Genomic DNA, 18216 nt, shown 5'->3' on the forward strand with positions numbered 1-18216 from the left:
TAACTTTGAAAATAAAATTATTTAATTAATTATATAGAGGAATATTCATATGAATCCAACTTTTAAGTTGAGATCCAATCAGAGTGCGACATATGGCGCGACAATCACATGTGATTTAAAAAAAAATATTCAAAATTTTTAATTTTTTTTTTCAATAACGTGTGATTGGATTTGAAATACAGTAAATCACATGTGATTCTGCATGCCAATCATTTGTGATTGTCGCGCCACATGTCGCACCCTGATTGGTCCCTTGAATTTTAAGAAAATTGTTGGATTCACATAATTACAACTCTAATTATATAATATTTTTAGGGATTTATAAGAACACATAACAAAACCATCGTCACATAAAATAATTTAGTTACAACAAAAACCTCAAATAGTCTAGTTATTATTATTTCTTGACAAACACAATCGAAAAGCTTAACTCATCCCATTTTGACAGAAGACGGTCGACACAACTACTTCAAACACCAAACTAAACCTAAACGAAGAAATCACCTAATGCCGCATCTAAATCCTCAGTGCGATACCACAACTGCACCAACAACCAATCCAAGAAATTAACTACACCCGACCGGGATCAAACTAGGAAATGACCTATAAAGGAGGCGTTGTTGGGCTCAGCCCACCAAAAACAAACCGCAAGTAAATCGAAGTGACAACATATGTAAAGGAATAACCATAAGAGGAGAGCAATGTCGATATATATAATGGGCATCAACACAAGGCAACCAAACAAAATGGGAGACAAACAATGATGAAAAATGCGTTTTCTAGTGAAAAATTGTAGCGAAATTCTCAAAGAGGGGAGCTTGGACAACATATAAATTGACAGACTATACGAAGTCACGAGAATATGAAGAAACAACATTCAACTATCTACAACGAACAACTGAATAACCAACTACATACGCAAACAACACCACCAAACCGACCCATGAATACAAGTGACTCACCACAATATTCGTCGCCTGCGCACAACAACAGTAGCCTGTCGAACTCGAAATGAATCACAATGAGCCATAGTCCGGAGACCCCATGAAAAATTCACCCGATTTATGTCCCTTCATCTTGATTGATGTTTCCAAACAATATTCGGTTTAGCTCCTTTTCAACTAATTTTCTTCTTATTATACGTCCTATCTCACCGATCACTAATTGTTAAACTTGAAACCTACAAGACTAAAATGACTTTGTATCAAACGAATAAATGACAGACACGTGGCCACGTCAACATCAATGTAATGTTCATGGGTGTGTGGGATCCATGAGTTTGGCATCAATTGTAATTGAAAATAGAAATAGTCAAATCTAAAAGTGTTGCGACTTTTGAACAACATTCCTAATTATAATTCTATTAACGTGATAGTATCTCAACAGCTAAGCATCTTTAGTTAAGCAACATCATCATTAGTTTCCTTCGACTGTGTTATATTTAGTAAAATGTATATACATCGAATTAAACTAGAGAAATTGAGAAAGATTTCCTTCGAATGTGTTTTAGAATTATTATTTTCAAGAACAAACAACCACTGAACCACGTAGTTGATAAAGTCTTATTTATTAATAAGTTTTCCCGATTTAGTCTTTTTGATTATGGTAATGGTCTAATATTTATTTTCTGCTTGTAGGTTTACTCGAAAATCATTTGTATATATTAATTTTTGGCATTGAAAGATTTTGTGTTAAAACTCAAATGGTAGTGGCCTGGGTTAGTGGCCGGATACTCTTTGTCATAGGTCAGGAGTTCGACTCCCGGAGAACATTGCACACAAGGTTATTAATTAACCTTGAATTCTATTCAAGGTCGTCTTTCGTACATTGCGTTGTGTGGGCGGGGGGGTTTACTGGCTATGCTTTCGGATTGGTTCGGGCTTCTTCTAGGGCAGCAGTTGGGACGGATTATGCAACTGCGAGAGATGATCGCGTGAGTCACCTCTGGGTGGTTCCAAACTGTTGTTAAAAAAATGGCATTGAAGAAGTAGAATTAGGTCTTGTATAATTTGCTTGAAGCATTTGCAATAAAACTCATTTCCCGTTGGATAATTTTTTTTAATTATAATGTTTTTGGTGTTTATATTTTATTATTATTTTTTTAAAAGGCAAGAAAATATGTAAATTAAAAGAAATAGTCAAAAGCTAACAAATACAATGAGATCAAACGACTATCACAACAACTTTAACAACAAGCAAGAAAATGATACCTAATAATCTTTCTAACATATACCACACTATACAAACCACAAAATACGAATCCGAAGATCACACCTTAAAAATAAACCAAACTCCATCTAGATTGCCAGGGGCGGTACTTAGTTATACCCAGAGGGGGTGCCCGACCCGTCCGAATTTAAGAAAAAAAAATACACTAAAAAAATATTTTTTTTTATCAAAACTAAAGTTTTTTTTAGTGTTTACCCATATTACTAGTTTCGCCTCATCTGTGGTTGGCTCCAAATTCCGTCAGTGTAGATTGCCACAGAGCTATGAGAGATAAACACCAAAGAATATAAGAGCATGGATCGAAACATGAGTATTCTAACTATCAATCACTATTGATGATCAAAAAACTGATAGTAGAGTCTTCTAAGAATTCTAATCATATGAAAAATCTTCATCTTCATCGTCTTCTTCTTCCATGATCACCCATCATATCAATGGATCAAAGACACCATTTAGTCTATTACGATATTTGTTACGTATCAATTATTTTCTTTCCCGAATGTAATTAAATAAGTGATGATTATTTAATGCTTTATTAGTAATCTTCTTCTTATGACGAAAAGGAACTAGCATACGTTTTCCAAAATATCCACAAAATTAGTGGATCATATCAACGCTTTATTAATTTTCATCTTATGGCAAAAGCAAACTACCAAACATGTTTCTATTGTATTTTGTATACAGTTAAAAGTTATCAAAAATAAAAAATAAGTCTAAGTGACACAAATATGTTTAGACAAACCTCACAATGGATGCAAGTAGATATAGATATATCTTATAATATGCTCTTTAAATAAGATAAACTTTTGTTCTGCGAACTGAAAGGATATTATTTTTTTTTTTTTTTTTCTGAAAGGCAAAAGGATAATTTTATCTTATTTATTCATCATCTTAATTCTAGTTATTTAAATTGAGTAGTAGAATGTGTTCTTTATAAAAATATATGACTCAATATATTACCCCACCACCTATTATTTTAATCTTTAGACCATTTCTAACTCTGAATGTCTGACGTAAGAGTTAAATTATGCACTTTTTGGTAAAGAAAAATTAGATTTTTGACTGTGATTGTATTTGACATTCGTTAACTCAAAAGTTCAATTTTTTTGTGTCAAATATTTGTAGAGTGATTCACGCTCAAGGTAAATTTTTTCAATATTCCGACAAATGCTCAAAACTAACGTCTAGTTAATAGGCGTCAGTGTCCAAAAAAAAAAGCCGAATAAATTAACGGATGAAATGTAACGCTCGATTAGAATTGGTGTTAAATCTCATTTTTCCAATCAAGGCTTTAATATTTCATCTACGCATGACTAACAGCGCATGACTAACACCGCAAGACTTTTCATAAAAAAATAAAATAAATGTATCACTTGACTTTTTGTTAAATTTAAAATGTATTAATGATTTAACTGATTTTCCTAATTTGTATAAATCCAACAATTTTTGTGCATTACATATTATACAGTATTAGTAATTAGTATAATCCATAATGTACAAAGATAGGTGCATTATACGGAGAAGTGGTTATTTTAGTTTCAGAATTAGGTGAGGAATATTTCGGAAGGTGATTCTCACATACCACTTATTGATCAATGTAAATTTTTTCCCATAAATTTACAGTTATGTCCCTAGAGGGTTAAACTTATATTATTATTATAAATATAAAATAAAGGTAAAATAGGTATTTAGGTGTAAATGAATTAAAAAGTAGTATGTAAAAGCACGAGGTGCCCGTGGTCCTCTTCAGTGTCCATTTTCAGTGTCCATTTTGGACACTGAGATTGACTGACTGACTGGATGTTGGGTGAGGGTGTCCACAGTGTCCATTTTCAGTGTCCATTTTTTTTAAATTAAAAAATTAAAATTAAACAAAATTAAACACACTAAAATTATTATATTAAAATAGTACGATTACACATAGATTAAACGGATATGATATGATTACATTTAAATAAAAAAGTTCTAATAAATCGAATCCTGACTCACGTAACCTGATTCAATGCTACTCGAATCAGAGTACTCCGGATTAACCGGAGAAACGCCCATGTTTACAAGATACAACTCAATTCGACACGGTCGTGTCCGGGCTCTCTCTTTTTGGGCATCCCATTGCTCATCCGTAAACAGAAACTTCAACTCTTGCGCTTCTTCGGAAAAAAACACAATTTGCGTAAACACATACGGTGTTTCTTTTTGAAGAAACTTGGTCAACTTTGTCCAATCTTCAACCTCGGAAAGTTCGACATCTTCAAACGATTTTTTTTCACTGTCAGCGTACGACTTCCAGTCGTACGCCGCTCGGCCCCCGTAGTGTACGTCGAGAGAAACTTTTGTGGAAGACATGATTTTTGTAGTTTGAGAATGTGTAGTTGGAGAAGAATAAAGATTTGTTTGTAGAAATTGGTGTGCAAAAATGAAAGAATAATGTGAGGTATTTATAGGGGGAAAAAAAAGAAAAAAAATTAAAAACGTTCAAATTCAAACGGTCCTCTTGAATATCAATGTCAAACGGTCATTTTTTGCAGCGTCTTTGGCCCGAAATTGAAAATCGACGGTGGGATTCGACCCTGGCGACGGCGAGTCGGTGTCGACGACGGTGAATTCACCGTCGATTTTTGAGGGATGGCGAGATTGGAGACGACGGGCACCGTGTGCTCTAAGGATCACCCTCTATTTCTAAAAGTTAGCAAATCAATTAAATTAAGTGATCAAGTAAGTAGGAGAAATGTCATAATTAAGTCAACAAATTCTACTTCTAAGTTTCAACAGTCTAATTGAGTGTTTATGTCGGCTTCTTCACTTGACAAATTATCATAAGATTTCAAAAAGGAGTCAGGTGATCGATACTTTGAATTATTATATATTTCAACCAAACAGATAGTCAAACACGTAATAATAAAAAACACAATAATCATAAATACTTTAAGAATATTGCTAACGACAGCTTAAGATTAGTCGTTAAAACGCATAGAACACTTATACAATCAGGTCACCGTCACATTTTAGTTAATAAGCAACTACCCCCCCCCCCCCCCCCCCCCCCCCCCCCCCCCCCGGGGAAGTTTGTATATTCAGGTAACCACCACATTATAGTTAATAAGGAACTAACATGTGTAAGGATTCTAGGTGTTTTAACGAAAACCCTTAGCTGGTTTTAGCAAAATTCATATTCATACTTTCTCTTTTATTGTACTCTTCCCATCATATTATTCGTATATGTCATTACCCAACAAGGGCACAAACGGAAATTGACAAATGACAAATCACAAATCACTCAGAGTGGAGGATTCAAGAATACTTTTCGACGGGGACAGAATTTATTTAAAAATATTTAAATTATAAATATTGGGTAAAAATTTGACTATTACAAGTCTATAATTACATTATAACCAACTAAGCTAATCTGGTACACTGTTATTGATTTCTAAAATTTGTTTTATAACTACATAACTGTTCACATATTTCACTAAAATTAATTTTTAGAAATGGTCAGGGTGGGCGACCTCTGTTGTATTAGGTGGATCCGAACCTGATCATACCCCAAATTTAATTCAGTCATGTTCATAATATAATTTTAAATTCATGTCAATTTCTTTTTTTTAAGAGAAAAATTTCATCACAATATTTAAGAAAATTCATTCTATTATCTACAATTGTTAATGCATGTAGTATAACTATTTATATTACATAGTTCTTATAAATCTATCAAAAAGAGTGGTGAAAATATCATACAAATATGTTTTTCTTAAAAATATTATTATTATATATTAAAAAGAAATTTATTACAAACCATATATACTAAAATATAAAATGTATTGGTAGCATGCTATTGGTTGAAAATGAAGTTATTACTAACACTTAACTTTTTTCCTCGAATTTTACCTTTTCATTTTTTATTTTTTTTTCCTTTTTACTCAATTGAGTATGTATTCTTTACTCATTTTGTTTTTGTTTTTTTTATTAATCGAATGTAACAAACGTTACTTAATAATGTAAACATAAATAAGGTGATTTTTAAAAAATTATTTTGAAACTATTTATTATGTCACATTAATATGTCACATTATTTTTCTTAAAAACTTGATTACAAGTTTGAAGGCACCTACCCTTTTCATATATAGAAAAAAAGATCGAGTAGTTCGCACTACCATACCTTTCTATCTTCTCTACAATATTATTTACATATTCTCATTCTTCGTAAAATGATCATCATGACTCGTTTTCATATCATTCTTTCATTTACTTTCTTACTCTTTACCACCACCACCTCCTCCACCGCTACTACGACTTTTAGGCTCCCTTCGCCACCTCCTGCCGCGGCAAAACAACTATTCCAACCATCAAGAACCATGCCTCCAATATCCGACAACTTTTCTTCAGACAAACGGACAGTCCCCACCGGTCCAAATCCGCTTCATAACAAACGATAGTCCTACTACTATTCCAAGAGTTTGTAAGAATCAAAGTTTTTTTCTGTTATATTTGTATCTATAATTACTTAATGGTGGTGATTCATAATTTATCATTGTTTCAATATGTTAAACTTTGAATCACCACAAAGGTTGTACTGTATAGACATATCAACGCCGTTTTTTATTATATGATTCATTGAGATGATATAGATCCAAGTGTTTTCTATTACGTTATTGTGATACTAAAATTGTATTTGATTTTTATGTCGTCTTTAGAGGTCGTTGCAGTCAAAATACTTATAATTGAGCTAAAGTTAACACTACAAGTATACAAACAAATTTCATACCATAATTCGGAAAGAAACGAGCTTTCTAACATGTAACCCTTATATATACGGCGTAGTGAATTAGTAGCTTAAAATTTTGTTGTACAATGAGCGACATGCAAATATGTAATTAACCCGAATTCGTTATCCTGTTTATTACTCGTATTATTTTTATAGACCAATGATTAGTCATTTAAGAGTTGTAATAATGTTTAATTTTGATTGAAATTAAATGTGTACCTTTGGTTGAAGTTATATCGACTATCTCTCTCTTTGTGGTATTTAGATGTTGCACGTAGAATAATCATGTACATAAAGTCGTATGAAGCCAAATTAGGTTTGATTAAACTTGAAAATGATTATAAGGATATCATAATCAAATGATTTATGGATTTGCCCTAAGAGGACGACGTTTTATATAATGATATAATATTATAATATAAATATAATTATAGATTATAGATATCATGTATAGATACTGTAGAAGACGTTTGAGATTTAAATGTGAAAGGAAATATGGGACCAAATTTAATTTAATATAATTGAATATATAGGTGGTGTTAAATAAGGTAAGTATAATAATAACATACAACCACCGTGCACTAAATTACTCTGAATCAAACCCTTACGCAAATAAAGTCCATGCATGTGTTTCTTCTATTAATTTTAGAATCGAGCTGTTCTCACCTTTGAAATGCATGCTCACTTTATGGTACATATAACCTATATAAAGGTATAAAGATAATGAGCGATGACGGACATTTTTACAGTTTGCTAAAATGATTGAGTGTAAGATATTGACTTTACAATGTTTTTGCGAGTTTAATTAATCAGATGAATTTATTTATTCAGAAATTGAGAACACGTTGCTTCACTTTTTTTTTTTTTTTTTTTTTTTTTTTTGTCAATTTTATGTTGTTCGTTGATGTTTGTTTTAACGCTCGTGCAAATGCAATAGTAGTTGGGTTTGTGTTCATTAGTTACTTTTTCAAATAGATTGATGGATTTAGTCATTTCAGACTGAGACTGGCATGGTCTGTGTCAACTTGTACACAATTGGATAGTTGAATCTACTTTAATTTAATTCATATATTTTGCCAAAATAAAATACTCGTAATCAATACTAGTAATGATAATAAAACTAGCAGTGAACTAAAATTGTGTAAAAAAAAACCTTCGTGCGTGTTTTAAAATTTATGGGTACTAATAAAACCGGGAGATAACTAAGTCACTCGATGGTAAGTTTAAGAGGGCGGGACCTAGCGGTTGATAAGTTAGGTTTGTCTCCGGTTTATTCGTTTTCTTTTTTATGTTCGTTGATTTTGCTTTGTTCGTGTTAGTTATTATCGCGGTGTATTCGGTTTAGTATTGTTTTTAAGTTTTTCGGGTTGTTAGAGGAAGCTCGTTTATAGATAGTTTTTGTTTAGATGGTTAATTTCTAAGTGCGAGCTTCCCTATTTTTCCCATTCTTTTGTATTCCTTTTTTAAGGCGTTTTCTTTTAGAAAACGATCTCCTTTCTATACGAGTTTTAGTTATTTTCCCCAAAAAAAAAAAAAAAAAGACAGTGGAACATGTAGACCCGTGCCAATGAATTGCAAAAACTTTTAAATCCAACAACTGTTATAATTCAGTAGGCTTATAACTACCTTTAGTGGTTTGATTCTTGATGTTATAATTCAGTAGGCTTATAACTACCTTTAGTGATTTGATTCTTGATTAAGAATACTAATAATGAAGTGTAAGAACAAAGATGATAATGGAGAGAAAGAAAGAAACACTTTGTAAGTGTGAGAAATGGTGCAAGTTTAATGCTTGCATTCATGAGTATTTATAGCCTAAAATCTCAATATAAAAATACATACTTTGTGTACCAAAATTGACTATATGTATACACCAAAATTGACTATCCATATCTATATTATTATTATTATTATAACACTCCCCCTTGGATAGCAATTTTATTTTGTTGAAGATCAACTATAAATTACTGCCTCGTTAAAAACCTTGCTAAAGAAAACCCAGTGGGAAAAAACTTTAGCTAAGGGAAAAAGAGTGCAGCATGGAGTTGACTCCCCCTCAAGTAGACATCGCTTCAGCTGTTACATCTTTTGAACATGTCTCATGCCAATGTTATGAACGTGTGTTCTGAAAATAGCAGTTGGAAGTGCTTTCGTGAAAAGATCAGCAGAGTTTTTGCTAGATTGCACATATCTCATTTCAATCTGGTTGTCCTTAATGAGATTTTGAGTGTATGAGAAGAATCTAGGTGGTATGTGTTTTGTTCGGTCACTTTTGATATACCCTTCTTTCATCTGTGCTATGCAAGCTGCATTATCTTCATAGATAGTTGTTGGACTTTTATCGCGTTCTAGTCCACAAGAATCAGTAATGAGTTGTGTCATTGATCTCAACCAAAAACATTCTCGAGTAGCTTCATGTAATGCAATCACTTCGGCATGATTTGACGATGTAGCAACAAGTGTTTGTTTTTGAGAACGCCATGATATTGCAGTACCTCCATTTAGGAATACATATCCAGTTTGAGATTTAGCTTTATGTGGATCAGATAAATAACCTGCATCTGCATAACCAACCAAATCTTGTTTTGATTCGTTAGAATAAAATAATCCTAAATCAGTAGTTCCTCGAAGGTATCGAAACATGTGTTTGATCCCATTCCAGTGTCTTTTGGTAGGAGCAGAGCTGAATCTTGCCAACAAATTAACTGCAAAAGAAATGTCAGGTCTTGTACAATTTGTAAGATACATAAGAGCTCCAATTGCACTAAGATATGGTACTTCTGGTCCAAGAATGTCTTCTTGATCTTCACATGGACGAAATGGATCAGCTTCAACATTGAGTGATCTAACAACCATAGGAGTACTTAATGGTTTTGCCTTGTCCATATTGAAACGTTTCAAAATCTTTTCAGTATATGTTGTTTGATGTACAAGTAAACCATTAGGCATATGCTCAATTTGTAAACCAAGGCAATACTTGGTTTTTCCGAGATCTTTCATTTCAAATTCTTTCTTTAGAAGTTGAATGGCTTCATGGATCTCTTTATTTGTACCTATGATGTTAAGATCATCAACATAAACAGCTATGATCACATATCCGGATGTTGTTTTCTTAATGAAAACACAAGGGCAAGTAAGATTATTTGTATACCCTTTGCTTATCAAGTAATCACTTAATCGGTTATACCACATACGTCCCGATTGTTTTAACCCATATAAAGATCTTTGTAATTTAATCGAATACATTTCTTTGGGTTTTGCATTTGATGCTTCTGGTACTTTAAATCCTTCAGGTATCTTCATATATATATCACTATCAAGTGATCCATATAGATAAGCAGTCACAACATCCATGAGATGCATTTCTAAATTTTTAGAAACTGCCAGACTGATTAAGTACCTAAAAGTAATTGCATCCATAACAGGAGAATAAGTTTCTTCATAATCAATTCCCGGTCTTTGAGAAAAACCTTGAGCTACAAGTCTAGCTTTATACCTTGTAACTTCATTTTTCTCATTTCTTTTTCGGACAAAAATCCATCTGTATCCTACAGGTTTCACATCTTTAGGAGTGAGAATGATGGATCCGAAAACTTTTCTTTTATTGAGTGATTCTAATTCAGCTCGTATTGCTTCTTTCCATTGAGCCCAATCATGTCTATTTTGACATTCAACCATAGATGTTGGTTCTGGATCATCATCATTATTCATGATGTCATATGCAACATTAAATGAAAATTTATCATCAAGATTTTTCATTTCATTTCGGTTCCATAATATTTTTGAATATGCATAATTGATTGCAATTTCTGTATTGACATCATCAATCTCCTCTGCAGTAGGAGTACTGATTTGTGGTTCTTCTTGAACACTTTCTTTTACTTCATTATCAGCTGATTTTCTTTTTCGAGGATTTTTATCCTTTGAACCGATTGGTCTTCCACGTTTCTGACGTGGCAAAGATTCATGAGTGACGTTATTGCCAGCTTTTGGAATTTCAATTCGAGCTGGAGTATTTACTGCTGGTATATATGATTTTGTCACCGTTTTTGTATCTGTAAATGCATCAGGCAATTGATTTGCAAGTTCTTGTATATGCATTATCTTTTGAACTTCTGTCTCGCATTCTTTTGTGCGAGGATCAAGATACTTTAATTGAGGTTCACACCATGAAACATCATTTTCTTTATTTTTCATTTCTCCCCCTAATCTAGGGAACAATGTTTCATTAAAATGACAATCAGCAAAACGTGCTGTAAAAACGTCACCTGTCATAGGTTCAATATACCTTAATATTGAAGATGTTTCATATCCAACATATATTCCCAACCTCCTTTGAGGACCCATTTTTGTACGTTGTGGTGTCGCAATTGGAACATACACTGCACAACCAAATGTTCTAAGATGGGAAATATTTGGCTCTTGACCAAAAGCAAGTTGTAGGGGGGAATATTTATGACTTGCACTTGGTCTGATGCGAATCAATGCAGCAGCATGTAAAATTGCATGACCCCATATAGATACAGGGAGTTTTGTTCTCATTATCAATGGTCTAGCGATTAACTGTAAACGTTTAATCAATGACTCGGCTAAACCATTTTGTGTATGCACATGAGCAACAGAATGTTCAACAACAATTCCTATAGACATGCAATAGTCATTAAATGCTTGAGATGTAAATTCACCAGCATTATCAAGTCTCACCCTTTTAATGGTGTAATCAGGAAAATGAGCTCTCAATTTAATAATTTGGGCAAGAAATTTTGCAAATGCCACATTACGGCTTGATAACAGACAAACATGAGACCATCTGCTAGATGCGTCTATTAGAACCATGAAATATCTAAATGGTCCACATGGTGGATGAATTGGTCCACATATATCACCTTGAATTCTTTCAAGAAACATTGGTGATTCTTTCTCAACCTTAAGTGGTGAGGGTCTAGTTATCAATTTTCCAAGAGAGCAAGATGTACATGGAACCATTGTATCATGATGGATTTTTCTATCCTTTAATGGATGTCCATGAGTACATTCAATAATCCTTTTCATCATTGTTGATCCTGGATGGCCTAATCTGTTATGCCATAAACTGAATACACCAGGATCAATATATTTTTTGTTAACTACCATATGTATTTCTGGTACATTTATATGTGTATAATGTAATCCAGAACTAAGTCTTGGCAGTTTTTCAACCACATGACTCTTGTCAGTGATACTTAAATATTTCTCATTTTCTGTTGTCACTGACTGATAATCATACCCGTTAAGGTATATGTCGGAGAAACTCAATAAATTTCTGCTTGACTTGGGAGAAAATAAGGCATCATTTATTAAAAATTTTGTACCATTTGGTAGTATGAAATTTGCCTTTCCTATCCCTTTTATCAAGTTAGCAGGTCCTGATATTGTATGTATAGTTCCTTCCGTTGGTTTTAGATCAATAAAATATTTCTCGGATTTAAGTATAGTGTGTGTAGTTCCACTGTCTGCTATACAGAGATCTCCACCACTTGATTGATGTTGTATTCCAGCAAAATTCATATTGAACTTCATATATAAGAAATAAATAGTGAGTACATTAATATTACACAATATTTTAAACGCAAATAGATAGTACTGAAACATTTAGCAAACATAATGTCAAAGACAGACGATATTAAATCGTTTATTTTTCAAAAAACACACAACTTAAACATTCAAGAAATCTTCATATAAATCAGATGGTTTCTCAGTGACTGTTGGGTCAATATTATCCACAAAATTTACTTCCTTTTCTTTACCTTTCAGCGAATCCTGATACATCTTAACAAGATGTTTAGATGTTCGGCAAGTATTAGCCCAGTGGCCCATTCTACCACATCTGTAGCAAGATTCTTCAGAATTTTTAGAAGAATTTTCTTCAACATCTTGTTTAATGGGCTTGTTTTGTGGTTGATATTTATATTTTCGTGGATTACTATTTCTTTGACCACCACGGCCACGACCACGACCACGTCCACGCCCATTACCATTACCATAAGGATGGTTTCTACCATAGTTATAGCTTTTGGCATGATGATGGTGATGGTTATTATAACCACGACCTTGCCCGCGTCCTTGTCCCTGTTTATAATTATTTGCAGTATTTGCTTCAGGGATTGCAAGTGTACCAGTAGGACGGGATTGCTGATTTTTCATTAATAGCTCATCATTTTGCTCTGCAACTAAGAGATATGAATTAAGTTCAGGATATGTTTTGAACTTTAGCATTCTCAAATTTCTTTGCACTGTGATGTTTGCAGCATTCATTGTGGAGAAAGTTTTCTCCATCATGTCTGCATCACTAATTTCATGTCCACAGAATTTAAGTTGTGAACATGTATTATACAGAGCTGAGCTGTATTCATTTACTTTCTTAAAGTCTTGGAACCTTAATGTTCTCCATTGTTCCATTGCAGCTGGAAGTAAAATTTCTCTTTGATTATTGAATCTGCTTTTGAGACCTTCCCATAAAACATGGGGATCTTCTACAGTCACATAATTATTTTGTAAGCATTCATCAATATGTTGATGAATAAAGCAACATGCCGTAGCTTGTTCTTTTTCAGAACAAGTGTTGTTTTCATTTATGGTTTCAAGAATGCCCATTGATTTAAGATGCATTTTTACTTTTATAACCCATGGCATGTAGTTGTTTCCAGTTGATTCTAAAGGAGTAAATTTAAGCTTTTCCAGATTCGACATTTTCTATTATCAAAAATTAAAACAAACATCATGATAAATTAGAGTCAATTTATATTCATAAGTATATAAACATTAAACATAAATTTAATATAACATAAATGATAAGTAGGTGACAGTGTCGACCATGTGTAAGCAATCATAAATAAATGTTATATAACAAAAATATAAATATTAGTAAACATAAATGAAAATTTGGCGACAGTGTCGACCATATATTTTTTCAGGTGGTATAACCGACCTATATCATTCTGGTGGTATAACCGACCATATATCATTTTGGTGGTATAACCGACCATATATCATTTTGGTGGTATAACCGACCATATATCATTTTGGTGGTATAACCGACCATATATCATTTTGGTGGCAGAGCCAACCATATTTAGTATTAAGATTATCGTGCTGATAACGTGTTATAATTCAGTAGGCTTATAACTACCTTTAGTGGTTTGATTCTTGATGTTATAATTCAGTAGGCTTATAACTACCTTTAGTGATTTGATTCTTGATTAAGAATACTAATAATGAAGTGTAAGAACAAAGATGATAATGGAGAGAAAGAAAGAAACACTTTGTAAGTGTGAGAAATGGTGCAAGTTTAATGCTTGCATTCATGAGTATTTATAGCCTAAAATCTCAATATAAAAATACATACTTTGTGTACCAAAATTGACTATATGTATACACCAAAATTGACTATCCATATCTATATTATTATTATTATTATAACAACAACATATTTGTCATGTTGTAAAATTAGGATCTTTTTTGTTTCACAACCATTTACAACAAGGAACAGACTGCCATAGAAACGTACACTTATATTATTAATATTATTATAAATGGAAAAATATAAATATAAATACCTTTCCAAAGTGTACATTCGGTACCACATATACATATGCAAATATATTCTCTTCCAAGTTCCAACTGCATTTTACAGTTATCCCCACGCACCATTGAAGGCATGTCAGGATACAACATACATGCTGTATCATTACAATCAGAATTTGCTGTAACAAAAAAATATAATTTATTTTGTATATGATAGTGTCACATATATTTAACCATTCAAGTTCATTTGACTGAATAAGGACTATTATATTTATCCAAAATCAATCAACTCAATTGAAATATTTAAAAGAATGTTAAAATGTTTTTATACATCAACAAATACACTGAATCTCGGATTTAGACTTTGACCTGTTACTGTAAATCTGTAATGAACAATAAAAAAAAAAAAAAAAAAAAAAAAAAAAAAATAAATAACTAGTAACGTTTTATATATCACAAACAAACTTTGATACAAATGAAAAGGAATGAACAAAAAACAAACGAAAATAAGATTACATAAGAGTAAAAATCTTGATTTCTTCTTCAAATTTAAGCATTTATAATTGTTTGTGTCAAGATCAATTGATTCACAAAACCTTTTCAGTTCATGTAACTATTTGGTCAATCCCAAAAGTCAAACTTTGACCAATTGATTGACTCGTTAGTTCACAGTTGTGGTAACAGGGGTGGTGATAGTGACAGAAGAAGTAGCAAACCTCGAGATGACTAGATTAGTCTTGTTTTGGGTGGCTGCAATTGCATCCAAGCGGTTCCATATTAACTGTCGCTTTTCGAGTCTTTGTTTCTCACTAGTTTCGAATTCTCGGTAGTTGACAAGGCATTGTTGGAATAGTAATTGATCGGCTTCTGAGAAGATTTTTCTAAGGTTTACGGTTAGGCTTTGAACTGATTGGTTCCAATGAAATTGTGTGTTTTTCTCTAAGGACGCGATTATAATTAGAAGAATCACCTTACGATTTCGATTTATCAGATTCCTTATATACTCATTATTCCACAAGAACAACGCACGTTCTGCTACCTGTGACCAAATGAGATTAAACAAGAAATGTCACCTTTACCCGTTTCGCCACCTCTAGTTAATACAGTACCAAAGTTATCAATACTAATCTGACCCGTTTGACCCATGATCGATTACAACCCAAAACCGTTTTGACCCATTACCCAAATTGACCAAAACTGACCCGTTTTCCATGTATATCAATGGTAAACAAGAAAAAGTCGAAATGTGTACCTGAAAATGTGAACTGTTGAGACACTGACTAATCTGTCTAAACAAAGGGACCATACATTTTTCGAATTCGGCAGCCTTCGTAGCTTCAAGAATTTCCTCCAATTCACTTAAATACATAACCTCTTTCGAACTATTAGTTACAGGCCAATACTTCAATAACCCCCGAATAACCATATCAGCCAACTTAAAATCTTTTTCAATAAACTGACCAACACAATACGATAACTGCTACTGATATATCGACAAATTTCTAGGCTTATGAAGTGGGATCAAAACATGTGCAAGAAAAGCCTTATGTTCTTCCTTTAATGGCAAAGCAAACCCATTAATTATACTACCCAAAAGCTCAAGCAATTCAGAAACCCCGTTATGCTTGTCCGTTTCAAATATGAAAAGATAAAAAATATTGTTTATCGCTTTTCTAATAAACGGCCTATGCACCATAAACTTGCCATAAATTCGGTGCATGATCATTTTTAAATACTCCCGTTCTCTTTGGTCCTCGGAATCAAAAAGACCGAGTAGTTTTAAAACGAATGAATGATCGATATATCTTTTTGCAAGTTTTAAATCTGTTTCTGTTGAAGCTATGAATCTAAGAAGTAATTCGTACACTATTTGCAAATGTGGCCATGATGGATCCATACAAAATTCATCATCTTCTTGATCATACAAATCTATGACCTTGTTTTCGTAATTCAAATTAGGTAAACAACGAAACAAATTTGCAGCAACCATTTTCGTGATTTGCTGTATTGTGAAGTCGTTGAATTTTGTGGAAACTGAAGATACATATTCAACTAGTTCATGTAAAGTTTGTTTCTTTACATCCCTTTCTTTAGCATGCTTAGACGAATCGTTAAAATTAAACACCACACAGCACATATTTAACTTCTTGATTAATAAATTGTTTTTTTCTGAATTCGATAGAGCCCGAAAACTAGGTAATGCTTCATAAGAATCATGAGTAAATACTTCCAATACTTGGATCACACTAACAGGACCTGATTTCTTAGAATTAGGTTCAGCATTCGATCTAAATGAACTCGAATTCGAACTCGAACTCGAATTTGAAACTTTAACAGATGATGAATCTATAGCAGCAGAATCTAATTCATTTTTTCCTTCATCATTATGTGAAGATTTTAAAGATGTTTTCTTTGGAAGCTTATTTAGTATTTGCTTAATCATATCCTCAATATTGAAAAAACCTAAAAGTATGTAGCTTTTCTTTTTCAAAGATTCAACCTTGAACTAGAATAAATTACATTCATTCTAAAATATAAATATCCAAATGAAAAGTTTGAAGCTTTAACATTAGTTGGATTGTACCTTACTTGAATTGAGTCATGTTGATGGTTGGATCGGAAGGTCACATGAAAATGATTACAAGAACCCTAGAGGAACAGGGGAAGAGGGGTTCTGTGTGATTTCGAAAACCTACAGTTTTTATAATTATTTCTTTGAGCTTTATTCAAATTTTTTAAAGATACACAAGGTTGAATGTGACCGACAGAAGACAAAGAAGAAGTGGATTAAGTTAAGGATTATAATAATCCTAATGATTTTGGTTGTTAGATAATGTGATAAATTTTTTATTTATTTACTGTACTTTTTAAGCAAAAATAACGAAAACTTCATAAATAACGAAAACGTTTTAAAAAAAAAAACGTCTTCAACCGAAATAATAATAAACTAGTGAAAAGACCCGTGAAATCACGGGATTGTTTAAATGAAACAGTTGAATGATATATTTTAGGCATTAAGCGAATATAAATGCTAAAGTCGTATAGTTAATATTACGTTGACAATAAGATACACAAAAACATGCTAAAATAGAATTGAGTATTACATATTACATAGAGATTTAATTAAAGAGTGTAATTAAACCTAAACACATGAAAATGGTTACTTTATTAAAACTAATAGCAGATGAGATTGAAAACGTGAAAAGAAGAATTTTATATGCTATCTTAGACAATAAAATCACAGAAAGCGAAGATTAGAATTACTAATTATAAAATTACGGGTTTGTTTAATATACTAACAAATAGATGTCAATTGATTAATAGATATCAATGCATTCGTAACACTTGATAGTGTTTCAGGAATAAATTGAATTTCTCTGTCATATGCATACTAAATACTAAAAATAAAAAACAAAATTACCAATAATTCAAATAAGTCACTCATATCCATTTAGATCATTCAGTTTTAAGTGAATTTCTAGAAAATATGTTCAAGATCAAAGCTTAAGTGAGATCTTCCTTGATGGAATTACATTTAGTATCAAAACTTGATTGGTAAGGATCTCTAACCCATTACATTTGGACACAAAGGTACTGTAATCATAAATGTTCAAGACATATAAATCAAACCGTTTGTCATTTCATGTAATGCCTTTGCAAAT

The 18216-nt window shown here is 32.4% G+C and overlaps 1 pseudogene; it reads right to left on the reverse strand.

Moving 5' to 3' along the window:
- Positions 1-5711: 5711 nt before the first annotated feature.
- LOC139853411 (serine/threonine protein phosphatase 2A 59 kDa regulatory subunit B' gamma isoform-like) lies at positions 5712-16997 on the reverse strand (annotated as a pseudogene).
- Positions 16998-18216: the final 1219 nt, after the last annotated feature.

This window comes from Rutidosis leptorrhynchoides, chromosome 6 (assembly GCF_046630445.1).
Source record: "Rutidosis leptorrhynchoides isolate AG116_Rl617_1_P2 chromosome 6, CSIRO_AGI_Rlap_v1, whole genome shotgun sequence".
Classification (NCBI taxonomy): Eukaryota; Viridiplantae; Streptophyta; class Magnoliopsida; order Asterales; family Asteraceae; genus Rutidosis; species Rutidosis leptorrhynchoides.